General features: G+C 45.6%; 1 long non-coding RNA gene across 1 annotated transcript; it reads left to right on the forward strand.

The window, feature by feature from the left end:
* Positions 1-2030: 2030 nt before the first annotated feature.
* Positions 2031-2695, forward strand: LOC118705896. The gene is made up of 2 exons (XR_004983842.2): positions 2031-2170; positions 2227-2695. It is a non-coding gene; the product is annotated as an uncharacterized LOC118705896 (long non-coding RNA).
* Positions 2696-12395: the final 9700 nt, after the last annotated feature.

A 12395-nucleotide genomic window follows, 5' to 3' on the forward strand; every position in this document is an offset into this window, starting at 1 on the left:
GACTATTTTTCTATTATTGGAAATGATTACTACACCAGCTTTTCCCTCTGAACATTAATTGTTAAAGGGAAATACAGTATTTGCCCTACCTTTACAATAGGGTGCTAGCAAATAAATGTAGACTAACTGATGTAGTTAGAACATGACTATTACACAAATCTGAAAGAAATAATTGACTTAATCAAGGATTAACAAACTCCACAGGGAATTGATCTATCGATAATTGCAGAGCACACTTGTGTAGTGGAGCCCTCAGGCGGTCAAAGTTAGAATCTGCAATAGACGCCCTCCAGTTTGCAGAAAGTACAGGAGAAAGGGTAGGAGTTGTTTGTTGTTGTTAATACTCACCAGAGGATTTTTTTCCATGGATTTTTTAGAAAGAATGGAAGAGAGGGGGAGAGACAGAGAGAAGGAAACATCGACGTGAGAGGGACACATCGATTGGTTGCTTCCCACACTTGCCCCTCAGGGATGGGGATGGAGCCTGCAACCAAGGTACATGCCTTCAGTCCCCACAAAGAACTCCGCTGGCACTCTTAAAAATGTATTTTTAAAATAATATATTTCTATCACAAATTTTACTACTTAAAAAATGTTTTTATTGATTTCAGATTGAGAAAAGGAGATGGGAGGGAGAGATAGAAACATCAATTTTGAGAGAGAATCACTAATTGCCTGCCTCCTGCACACCCCCTGTTGGGGGTCAAGCTTGCAACCTGGACATTTGCCCTGATTGGGAATTGAACTGGTGACCTCCTGGTTCATGGGTCTACACTCAACCACTGAGCCACCCGGGCCAGGCTAGTACTATTTTTAAAATTATGTTTCATTGTACCTATATCCTTGAACATAATACTAAACAATTTTCCAGGCTTTGTTTCCTTGTATTGTTTTGAGTTAGTGTATTTGTCATATACCCAAGAAACATTCACTGAATACCTGCCAGGTACAGGATCTACAAAGATTCCCTCCCAAAACAAACAAACAACAACAACAACAATGTGGCTATGCAGTTGGGTTCTAATTTTGAATCCTTGGTGGGGTCAGGGAGCAGAGATAATAGAGGTTTGGAGAACTCAGCGCCACTTCTTGGAAACAAGCTTGTGCAAGTCCTGGGAAGTCCCTCTGTTAGAACAAATAAAGTCAGCCTTGGACATGGTCTTGATTGCTGGAGTTTTTCCCTGGTGCCCGTTCCATGCAAACCACACCGCTTTCTGAAAAGGATCCCGTGTGCCAGCATGACGAAGCACCGCCGTCCTCCTTCCCCTGTCCACCCGGGTCCATGGCACACGCTCCTGTTTGTGCTGAGGGTCCCGTGGCAGTGCTGAGTCATATCTTCAGCCCAGGGGATGCATAATGGCTGGTCCGAGCCAATGTTTCCTAACCGGAATGGTATTGGTATTTGGGAGAGGATGAATCTTTTTATTTATTTATTTATTTATTTTGGCCATGAGAGGCTTGGACATTTTTTATTGCCTTTACTTCATCCTAAGGTGTGTTTTCAGGATGCTATTGCCATACGTACTACATAAAAAGGTACGTTTAAAAAACATTCAGTGTCGCCAGAACTGGTTTGGCTCAATGGATAGAGCGTTGGCTTGGGGACTGAAGGGTCCTGGGTTCGATTCCCGTCAAGGGCATGTACCTTGGTTGCGGGCATATCCCCAGTAGGGGGTGTGCAAGAGGCAGCTGATCAATGACTCTCATCGATGTTTCTAACTCTCTATCTCTCTCCCTTCCTCTCTGTACAAAATCAATAAAATATATTTTTTTAAAAATTAAAAAAAATAAAAAACATTCAGTGTTAAAACATGGCTGTCAAATACAATACACATATGAAATCATCCCCATATTTCCCATTGAACATCTGAAGCCTTTCATTTGCCAAGCCTGGGTCCTCCTCCCCCCCCCCCCCCCCCCCCCCACTGGCCAATGTCTGGGACGCGGCTCAGACTGGCTTCCGCCCTCCCCTGTGTTCCTTGGACGGGGTACCGCCTCTCCCCTGCGGGTTAGACGGGGTACCGCCTAGGATGAGTCTTTTTCTGTGTGCAAAAGTGTTCTGTGTTATTTAGGACCCTGGCCAACCCACTAGATATCAACAGCACCACTATGTGTGCGACAGCTGAAACTGCTCCTGTATTTCCAACACCTCTCCAAGTCAGGCTACCTGGTGGGAACCCCCGGTCACGTGTGGGTACCAAATAGAGACGCCCAGTCTCCTTCCAGACAGAACTGGCCAGCTGAGCAGTTCTGGCCAGGCCCCGAGGACACCGGGGGTTCTGAGGAGGATGGTCTTCTCCAGCAGGAGATGTGCAGGAGGCGGAAGCGCTTTGTCCACCCGCCCTTCCTCCTTGCCTCTTGGCAGGTGGGAGAGGCTGTGGCCTTGGATCTGTAGGACTGTCATGACCACAAGTGCCCCGTGTGAGGACAGAAGCCGGCCCGCTGAGAAGGCAGAGCGGAGGGTGCACATCCCTAAGTCCTGGGTGACATGGTTGAGCGTCCACAGGAACCCAGGCACTGCCAGCTGCTGGGCTTTTTAGGAAGTAAAATATGAAGGTCTGTATCTTTTAAACCACTGCCCATCAGGATTGCGAACCAAATCCGGCTTAATTAGAGGAAAATGGTATGTACATGATAGACAAGTGAAAGAAAATGGAAAAGTACCAACAAAAGGTGTGTTTTTTCTCCCAGAAAATATATCAAGCAATTCACCTACAGAGAGTTGAATATTTAAAATCTCAATATATGAGTTGGTTTCCTTTCCTGAACCCATGAATAAAAAATAACTACTTTTCCTGTGGCATTTTGCTTTATTGTTGTGATGACAGCCCTCATTGTTTAGCAATGTGATCGACCAGAAATTTAAATACCATTATTCACTCCCAGAAAACCAAACTTCAGAAGATAATAGATCTAGCTACCTTAAAAATGTAAGGGGCTGGACAATCTTACTTTCAGAACTTTTCAAAACACCGTCCTGTTTGCCTCCGCTGCTTGCTGAGTCACCGGTGGGTGCTGTAGGCTTTGTTGGGTCCAACACTCGAACCTCCTCTAATTTTTAAGAAGGACAGCCTTCTGCCGAAGCCGGTCTGGCTCAGCGGACTGAAAGGTCCCGGGTTCGGTTCCGGTCAAGGGCATGTACATTGGTTGCGGGCACATCCCCGGTAGGGGATGTGCAAGAGGCAGTTGGTCGATGTTTCTCTCTCCTCGATGTTTCTAGCTCTCTATCCCTCTCCCTTCCTCTCTGTAAAAAATCAATAAAATATATTAAAAAAATTTTTTTTTAAAAAGGACAGCCTTCTATTCCTGATAAAGGAAAGGATACTTACCCAGGGGACAGCGTATGGAAAAGCCATGTGCCTGCTTTGCCCGGGACACACTGCAGGCCTGGCCTCCCGGGAGAGGCCCTAGGCTCAGGCTGTTGTACTCTCGACCATGCTGACCACCTGCTGCAGACACGGGCCAGGACCTGCATGGACGTGGCTCTTTCTGCCATGTTAACCTCCTAACTATTGTCCTCTGTCCACTCCTCTGTGCCTGGCCTGCCTCTCTTCTCATGGGTTCCTGTGACCGCCTTTTAGCTGGGCCCCGACACCCCAGAACCTTCCTGCACACAGCAAGCCCGCCTGCTCCTGCCTAACACAGTGCCCCGCCATTCCATGCTTCTCTCATTAAGCACAACTCAAACGCCTGGGCATTTTCTATAAAACAAGCAAAGGCACACTGACTAGGGACCTGAGAACCCCATGGGGGCGGGGGTGGGCAAGGTATGGTCCCCTGGGCTTGCTTTTGGCTTCATACACCCCAGGAGCTTGCAATCTGGAAATACCAAGAGGCACAGACAAAGCATGCTCCCCAACAAATCTGCTTTCTAACCAAAGGACCAGGGAAGGGGCAGCCCAGCAAGGAAGAAAACCTTAGACAGTAAACCACACTCCCTGGACAATATCCCCATCCACGCCAGCACAGGTTCTAGTCAAAGCACCAGCGACCTGGGCTGTGGTGAATCGGGGTGACACCGGAGCAGAATTATCTCACAACCTGGGCACCCCACATCAGAGTCATTTGCAAGCAGTGCTTTATGGGACTTGGGAAAGAGCACCACCTAGTGAGGGAGCAAAAGCAAAAAGTCTCAATCCGTGGTCGGCAAACTGTGGCTCACGAGCCACATGCGGCTCTCTGGCCCCTTGAGTATGGCTCTTCCACAAAATACCACGACCTGGGCGAGTCTATTTTAAAGAAGTGGCGTTAGAAGAAGTTTAAGTTAGAAAATGTGGCTCTCCAAAGAAATCTCAATCGTTGTACTGTTGATACTTGGCTCTGCTGACTAATGAGTTTGCTGACCACTGGGCTAAATGCTGTGCTTCCAAGCCCTGGGTCAAAGCCAAGTCAACGTGGGCTCTTAGAAGACGGGAGAGGGCGGGGTGTATGTCAGGAGGAGGGACTGCTGTTGCAAAGCAGGGGAGCCAGCCTCTAGGACAGGGGTCTGCAACCTTTAAGACATAAAGGGCCACTTGGACCCGTTTCCGAAGGGGAAAAAAAACCTGGGAGCCGCAAAACCATTGCGACATTTATTTTATTTTATTTTTTTAAATATATATTTTATTGATTTTGTACAGAGAGGAAGGGAGAGAGATAGAGAGTTAGAAACATTGATGAGACAGAGTCATTGATCAGCTGCCTCTTGCACACCCCCTACTGGGGATATGCCCGCAACCAAGGTACATGCCCTTGACGGGAATCGAACCCAGGACCCTTCAGTCCCCAAGCCGACGCTCTATCCATTGAGCCAAACCGGTCCCGGTCCATTTAAAACAAATATAACACTGCATATATTGTTTCTTACCTTAATGCTATATACCGGGTCGTGCAGTTAGCTGTCAATCTGAAGAATAAAAGGACTTTTTCACTTAACAATGTAAAATATATTTTTGCAAATTAATAGCTAATTAAAATATTTAATTTACCTGGTTAATGGGATTTTTGCTCCTGAACCTCAGTGCACAGTGTCAGCACGTCAGGGCCCTAAGACGTTACCTTCATCTTCACACGGGCTTGCCAGTTGTCGGAGCCGCGGTAAAGCTTCAAAGAGCCGCGTGCGGCTCTGGAGCCGCAGGTTGCCGACACCTGCCCTAGGAGAAGGGACTAAGGAGGAGCAGGAAGCGTTCCAGGACCTCAGACATTGGAGACAAGGAATGATAAAGATACACAGGATGAATGCCAGCAGATGAACGTGCTTGTTCTGAGCAGGAATCTCACTAGAAGGCATTACCAAGATAATGAGCATTAAGTTTTTAAAGGATAAACCATACTACGGCTCTGACCTTGGTATTTTCCAAAGTTCACTACGTGTGTGGCTTTAGCCTTGGCCTTTGGAAAGGGTGGAGTGACGTCATGAGGTTCAGCAATGACCTCAGTAATAATCTTAACAGCTGACAGGCTGGGACATTATTATAATATCACGTTTAAAAGTAATTTAAACTCAGACTACTACTTCCATATATTTTAGTAAAAGAATAATTTTATTTTGAATAAAGCTTCAGGTTTATTCTTGAATTTCTGAAGTTCCTTCTATGATGGTTCTCTTTATCTTTGGCCAAATATGGATCATAACAATTGGTCATTAGGCTTTCAGCTAATGTGTATTTACTGTATTTCTAAATGCTTTAGAAAGTGGATGAAGGAGAACAGAATATGCCACCCCAAAATGTGCCACTTTGGCATGGAGATTGTTTTGAGCTGAAGTCACTCAAGACCCAGCAGGCTCAAGAAAAATGCTTACCTTTCCCTGTTTGCCTAAAAGAATTTACATAGGGAGCTAGGCCCAGAATGAGTACTATTATCTGAGGTAACTTTTATTTTTATTTATTTATTTATTTATTTATTTTTAATATATTTTATTGATTTTATACAGAGAGGAAGGGAGAGAGACAGAGAGTTAGAAACATTGATGATAGAGAGTCATCGATCAGCCGCCTCCTGCACACCCCCCACCAGGGATATGCCCGCAACCAAGGTACATGCCCCTGACCGGAATCGAACCCGGGACCCTTCAGTCCCCAAGCCGACGCTCTATCCATTGAGCCAAACCGGTCCTGGCATCAGAGGTAACTTTTAAAAAATATATATTTTATTGATTTTTTTTCAGAGAGGAAGAGAGAGGGACAGAGAGTTAGAAACATCAATGAGAGAGAAATATTGATCAGCTGCCTCCTGCACCCCCCTATCCCCACTGGGGATGTGCCCACAACCAAGGTACATGCCCTTGCCCAGAATTGAACCTGGGACTCTTCAGTCTGCAGGCCGACACTCTATTCACTGAGCCAAACCGGCTTCGGCATATGTCAACTTAATTATTAGACCAGTTAAGAGAACCTAGAAGGGTAGAGGGAAAAAAATTTCCCTCCCTACCTGACTAATATAGAATGATGTTATCATACTTCTTGGTATCGTGTAAATATTAATTTATATCTTAACATTTACCAGTTATAGAATCTTCAACATAATGTATATTATGACCGGACTTGTTAAATACTCACCATTTAAGCTATTTCCTCTTCTTCCTGGTCCCTCTTCTCTGCAGTCGAATGTGGCCATGTGATTGAGTTCCAGATGATGGTGTGTGGCCAGAGCCGGTGTCTGACATTTCAAGGCTGGCCTAAAACAGCCTTTCTCATTCTCTTTCCCGTTCTCCAGCTGATGGAGAGCAAGGCAGGGAACATGGAGACTGGACTGTGACAGGGAAAGGTAGGAGTTTATTACCTGCCAGAGCAGGTAATGCTTGATACTCTTAACACACTTCTAAAATAATTTCAGGAAATGTTTGAAAACAGTCAAGGAAGCCATGAACTGGGAGAACCTAAGTTGTAAATATGTGTACTACTTTCTAAATTCAAAGGTTACCTTTGTTTGGGGTTGTGTGCTCCTAGGCAAGATGGTGGTGTAAGCTCTAAAATCCCCACCTAGATGACTCAGGGGGAAAAAAACCCACATTAGTGCTAGAAATCCGGCATTGCACCCAAAGTGCCAGAATAAGGGAGCATTTCTGGTAGGCAGCTTGTTGATGTTGTGCTGCTAGCACATTGAGTAACAGTCACATTGAGTAACAGTGACTCATGGAATGTAATCACAACGTGACTTCCCTTCTGTCACCTGGTAGGGTCTGGCCAGTGACACAGGTTGTGAAAGAATTCACAGCTAAAAGAAAAGATGCAGAGAGGAAGTTTATGTTTACTTTCCAAGAGAGGAAAGGGCCAGTGCATTGTTAATCAATACAGGGCAAAGAACAAAAGTCAGCTCCCCCCTTTTTAAAAAAATACATTTTATGGCCCTGACCGGTTTGGCTCAGTGGGTAGAGCATCGGCCTGTGGACTGAGGGTTTACGGGTTCCATTCTGGTTGGGAGCATGTGCCTTGGTTGCAGGTACATCCCCAGTAGGGAGTGTGCAGGAGGTGGCTGATCAATGTTTCTCTCTCATCCGATGTTTCTGGCTCTCTGTCCCTCTCCCTTCTTCTCTGCAAAAAAATCAATAAAGTAAAATAAATCAATTTTTTGCAGAGAGGAAGGGAGAGGGACAGAGAGCTAGAAATATCGATCAGCTGCCTCCTGCACACCCCTTATTGGGTATGTGCCCACAACCAAGGTAGATGCCCTTGACCAGAATCAAACCTGGGACCCTTCAGTCTGCAGGCCGACGCTCTATCCTCTGAGCCAAACCCGTCAGGGCCTGCTCTCCCTTTTATTTATTTATTTTTTATTTTTTTTTATTTTTATTTTTTTTAAATATATATATATTATTGATTTTTTAAAGAGAGGAAGGGAGAGAGATAGAGAGCTAGAAACATCGATGAGAGAGAAACATCGATCAGCTCCTCCTGCACACTCCCCACTGGGGATGTGCACGCAACCAAGGTACTTGCCCTTGACCGGAATCGAACCTGGGACCCTTGAGTCCGCAGGCTGATGCTCTATCCACCGAGCCAAACTGGTTTTGGCTGCTCCCCCTTTTAAGGGGTAATGGCTACTGGTGCTTGGTGACAAGGAAAGGGGAAGGATTTGGGGCTGACGTTGAGCAGACATCAGGGGCTGTCTTGAAAATACAGTTTGTTTGCTTTCCAGGAGTTAGTCTGGTAGATGTCCTAGGGAAGTGTCTTATCAGTATTTTTCCTAAGCCTGTAAAACATGCTTAGAGTAAAAGTTATGAAGAGTTCAAAAGAGCCTTGATTGAAGGGTAAGGGGAAGGGAATTTTCTATCAACTAGACTCCTTATTGCAAATTATCCCTCAGTTCCGAAAATAGGAGGGAGGGGGGGAATGCAAGAATGTAGCCTTGAGAGTAGCCTATCTTGTCTTGTAGTTTGAACAGAGGGGCTGTTTGAACCAGAGGAGCTAACAATGTTGGGGGTTAATTACCAAGTGCTTCTCATAAATTGTGGGAAGCCACAGCGAAGAAAAAGAAAGGCCTTTTTCCTGTTCTCACATCTCCCACCACGTTTCATATTGGCCTGGTGGATTTGTTTTTCCTTGTCCCTGAACCAAAATGCTAGTCCCTTGATTTAAAACACAAACAACATTACCTTTATTGTTGAAAGTATTACAGATATACCTCTTTTGTCCCCAATGGCCCCCTCCACACTGTCTCCACCCCCCTCCCCCTCTTTCTAGGCCTTCACCGCACTGATTTTTTTTTTTTTTTTTTTGAATTCTCAGGTAACAGAAGGTCATATAATCACTTTAAGTCAGAACACAGGCTCAATCTTAAATGCCCAGTCCTATGCAATAAAGCTCTGACTCTTTCTTCAAGTGAGTTCTCCCTCTTCAGCTGAGGCCTGTAGCAGGCTAGCAGCTGTGGTGGGAGAGAGAGGTGGGCAGCTGGGGAGCTGGTGGGAGGAAGTGGTGGGGAGCTGGTTGGCGGCTTCTACGTTCTTGTCTTGTTTGGCTCTTTCTGTAATCCTGGTTTCTGCCTTCTCCAGGCAGGGAGCTGCAGGGGGAGAGGGAGGAGGCTGGGGTCATTGTTCACGTGGAAGCCTGTGTGGGCATCTTATTTGACCACTGTTGTTCAAAGCAGACTCTTTCTGTCCTGGTGTTGGAGACCACTCTGTCACTGAGAATTTCTTACCTAGACTTCAGTCCAGGGAACCTTAGGAAAAGAAAACTAAACCTCTTCTTTGAATGTCAAAAGGAAAACCAAAAAGAAGTCGGCCAATGGAAAATCATCTTTTAACAAAAATAGGCACTTTGTCAAAGACCTGACATTTATTCTCACTGTCTTATAATTTTGTCAACGAGAGTCCAGGTACACAAAATTTATGCATGGGTGGGGTCCCTAGGCCTGGCCGATGATCAGAGCCAATCAGGCCATCTCACCCAGTCCCAATCAGGGCAGGGCCTGCCAGACAGGGGGAGGTTGGCTGGCCAGGGGAGGTTGGTTGTGGGTACACACACACACACACACACACACGATACCTCAGTTAAACCTGAATTATATCTCATGGTCTTACAATTTTATTTGTCAATGATACCTCAATAGAGCTGGGCGTGGGGAGAAGAGGGAGTAACCACAGTGTGCAAATGAGCACCATTGCCCAGATGGAAAGATGCCTCAGACTGATCGGGATCCCAGAGTTCATAGAGCCCAGAGCTTAGTGTGCAGCACAGACCAGACATTTACTCTGGAGATATTTGTTCTTAGCACTAAAAGGTGAAGGCTTTTTAGTCCATGTGATCAAAGTTGAGGTCAAAATAAAACATCACATACTTACCTTAAACAATGCATTTTAACTTAAAAACATACAAATGCATATTCTTTTAATGCCTTTCAGATGAAGAGGAAGGAAATTATCGGACCTACAGATCACCACATGACTAACACATTCTGTGATTTTGCTTCCAGGTTTCTGAGGAGGAGTGGAACTCAATGACACCTGTCAAGCATCTGCTCCTTCAGCTGTTGGATGATTTTCCCAGTCTTATACATTTTTTTGCCCAGATCTGTTTGAACAGCCATTATTTTTAGTGGCTCATCTTTATAGAACATTCCACTTAGTTCTCATTAAAATAACTTTTTCCTTTTCAAGCTCTTGAAACCCATGAACGGAGAGGTTACTGGCTTAATTCCTGTCAGGGCACATGCCTGGCTTTCGGGCTCGTAGGGGGTATGCAGGAGGCAGCTGATCTATGTTTCCCTCTCATCATTGATGTTTCTCTCTCTCTTTCTCTCTCTCCCTCTCTCTCTCTCTCTCTCTCTCTCTCTCCCCCCCCCCTCTCTCTCTCTCTCTCTCTCTCTCTCTCTCTCCTTCCCTCTCTCTTCCTCTCTAAAAATCAATAAAAACGTATTAAACATGCACACAATTGTATACAAACAATACTTAAATAAAAAGTTTAAAAAAGACACATCCTGGCGGTCAATTTAAGGCTCCAAGTGTCATCATCTGAACAAACCAGAAGCACCTGGGAGCGCCGGCCTGGGCTGTCTCAGCGATACTGTCCTCACAGGTCAGCCCTTTGGTCAGTGACCGAGCGGCCCTGACCCCATTGTCCACCCTCCACACCGCTTTTCTCCCAATTCTCTTAGCTGACACCCTGCACTGGCTCGTGGCGCTGCATGCTGGGATTCACGCAACAACTTCTGAACTAGCCTGCGCCTCGCGGTGTCAATGCCAGCCTACCTTGCCTAAAAACAGCTCTCCCTTTGCCAAAACGGTTTGGCTCAGTGGATAGAGCCTTGGCCTATGGATTCCGGTCAAGGGCATGTACCTTGGTTGTGGGCACATTCCTAGTAGGGGTTGTGCAAGAGGCAGCTGATCGATGTTTCTCTCTCATCGGTGTTTCTAGCTCTCTATCCCTCTCTCTTCCCCTCTGTAAAAACTTAATAAAATATATTTTAAAACAAAACAAAACAAAACAGCTCTCTCCACCCCCCAGTGATTTTTAGGGAGAATGGAAGGGAGGGAGGGAGAAACACCAATGTGAGAGAGACACACTGATGGTTTGCCTCCTGCACTCGCCCAGACTGGGCTGGGGATCCAACCTCCCATCCAAATAAGTGCCCTTGATTGGGATGGAATCTAACCACTGATCAACACTGTCCAGGGCCTGAAAAAGTACTTTTGTTGTGTTTCACAACATTCAGCTAAAATGCTTCTCAATGTCCTGTAACCAACCTTGTGCTTGTTTTCAGGACATTTGTCATCACTTTCAACCCGAGTCTCCTCCTCACCCACCATACCCTTGGCTGCAGTCTCCTCACTGCCAGCAAGCCCGGCTCCTTGCTGGGGAGTCATGCCCGGTGCTTCCCCTTGCTAGTCCCCCAGTCCGAAGCCCAGTCATCCCTGGGGGCTGGTAGAGACGGGCGGGGCGGGGGGAAGAGGGGGGCAGAAGGGTGTGAAGGAGGTGGAAGAAAATAACTGAAATTCTTTGTGTTTTCATGCCGTAAAGGATAATTTTATGTGAATATACTAATTTCTTTTCACTCAAAACTGTGAAGATAAAGGAACATAAACTATGAGGCAAAGGGAAGATGGTCTAAGCATTTGTGTCTTCAGGTTTTTACTGGCATAACGATCCTTTCAAGCCCGGAGCCACTCCACACTGAAGGCTGAAGATGAGAAGAAAACAGGTGCCACGTGTGCTCCCGCAGGAGCTGGTGGTAGCAAATCGTTTCGCTTCAAACCCGCGTGGATGCGTTGGAGACTGGAAGGAAATTACTTTCCGGTGGATTCAATCCAACATTACGCCAACCTTTGCATTTACTGTAGACACTATTGTAAGTACTAGAGATTACATTTTCATTGCCAAAACAGGAAAATAGCAGCTACTATTAAGGTAATGAGATGCAAAAGTCATTCCCCAGCATTGCTTTGAAAATATACCTTGATTAAGAGAAAATCTGACTTTTTTCAAAATTTTCAGCCATCTACTGTTGGCTTGATCATCACTCTTTTTAAAAAAATATATTTTTTATTGATTTCAGAGAGGAAGGAAGAGGGAGAAACATCAACGATGAGAGAGACTCCTTGATTGGCTGCCTCCTGCACATCTTTACTGGGGACGGAGCCCACAACCCAAGCATGTACCCTTGACAGGAATCAAACCCACGACCCTTCAGTCCGCAGACAGACGCTCTATCCATTGAGCCAAGCCAAATATCAACAGTACAATGATTGAAATTTCCTTTGAGAGCCAAATTTTTTATTTATTTATTTTTTTTTATAAACTTCTAATGCCACTTCTTCAAAATAGACTCGCTCAGGCCGTGGTATTTTGTGGAAGAGCCACATTCAAGGGGCCAAAGAGCCCGCATGTGACTCTCGAGCCGCAGTTTGTTGACCACTGGGCTAGGGCGATCATCACTTTCTTACCCTGTTTCCCCGAAAATAAGACAGTGTCTTATATTAA

This window comes from Pipistrellus kuhlii, unplaced genomic scaffold (genome assembly GCF_014108245.1).
Source record: "Pipistrellus kuhlii isolate mPipKuh1 unplaced genomic scaffold, mPipKuh1.p scaffold_m20_p_5, whole genome shotgun sequence".
In the NCBI taxonomy this organism is placed as follows: Eukaryota; Metazoa; Chordata; class Mammalia; order Chiroptera; family Vespertilionidae; genus Pipistrellus; species Pipistrellus kuhlii.